Genomic DNA, 1,343 nt, shown 5'->3' on the forward strand with positions numbered 1-1,343 from the left:
CCAAATCCTTCTCTGTGATACCTTGGTTTAGCAGAACAGTCAGAGGGTGGCATATGAGATGCTGCTGCTGTTGTCTGGCCCTGACACAGAGTAGGCATAATCTGAGTTGGGGAAAGACCTGAGACAATGACAGTGATGATGTTGATGGTGTTAATTAAGCATTTATACTTCAGATACTGTGGTATGTGTTTTACACAGATGGTTACATTTGACTCTCACAAGGACCCTAGGGTAATAGGTTTCCTGTTTTATACATGAGGACATTGAAGCCTAACAAAATTAAGATTCCCATGCAAGGTTTACACAGCCAGTAGTGGAAGAGCCAGGATCTGAACTAGAATATTTGAGTGCAGCCTGGCGTGCTGCAGTCCATGGGGTCGTAAAGATTCGGACACGACTGAGCAACTGAACCACAATAACAATTTGAGTACAGGTTTGTACCTGTGATTGGTTCAGGCGTGGAGGTGCTACCCAGAAGGGTGGACCCAGGCTTTGGGAAGGGGGAGAGAGTGGCAGGTGTGTGTTCATGCCACCAGGATGCAAGGTGGGGTGTGGAGAGGGGCCGACTGAGACAAAGCGGGTGCAGAGTCCATTTTCGTCTGCTCCTGAAATAAGTGTAATAGGTGAGCAGACTCGCTGTGCTGGGCTGTGCTTCTGCTTAGACGCTCAGACGTGTCTGACTCTTTGCGACCCCATGGACTGTAGCCCACCAGACTCCTCTGTCCATGGGGATTCTCCAGGCAAGAATACTGGAGAGGGAGACATTCTTTTCTCCAGGGGATCTTCCCAACCCAAGGATCGAATCCAGGTCTCCCACATTGCAGGCAGATTCTTTACCATCTGAGCCACCAGGAAAGCCCAAGAATACTCGAGTGGGTAGTATATCCCTTCTCCAGGGGATCATCCCGACCCAGAAATCAAACCAGGGTCTCCTATATTGCAGACAGATTCTTAGCCAGCTGAGCTACCAGGGAAGCTGAGAAGACTCACTCTGGCCTCTCAAATGAGTGTAAGTGCTACTTGGCTTTCTGGAGTGAATTTCTGGTGGTGGTGATCTGCAGACAGAGTCCCACGGGTCGCTGCTGGTCACACACGACATTCCCCTTGGCACCATGGGCAGTAGCATCGCTGATGGACAGAATGTGTTCAAGGAGCATTCATTCTCCAACATCACACTGCTCTGAAGATGGGACTGCTTTTATTAGTAAAACACATAATGGGTTCGCTCACATCCGTTCTGAAGGGAAAAAATCAGCTCCTCCTCAATCATTTTTCTTTTTTCAGAAATGACTAGAGACTTGGCTTCAAAAAAGGATGCATGACTGCTGGGTGCTGACTCACCA

The sequence above is a fragment of the Dama dama genome, chromosome 12, assembly GCF_033118175.1.
Source record: "Dama dama isolate Ldn47 chromosome 12, ASM3311817v1, whole genome shotgun sequence".
In the NCBI taxonomy this organism is placed as follows: domain Eukaryota; kingdom Metazoa; phylum Chordata; class Mammalia; order Artiodactyla; family Cervidae; genus Dama; species Dama dama.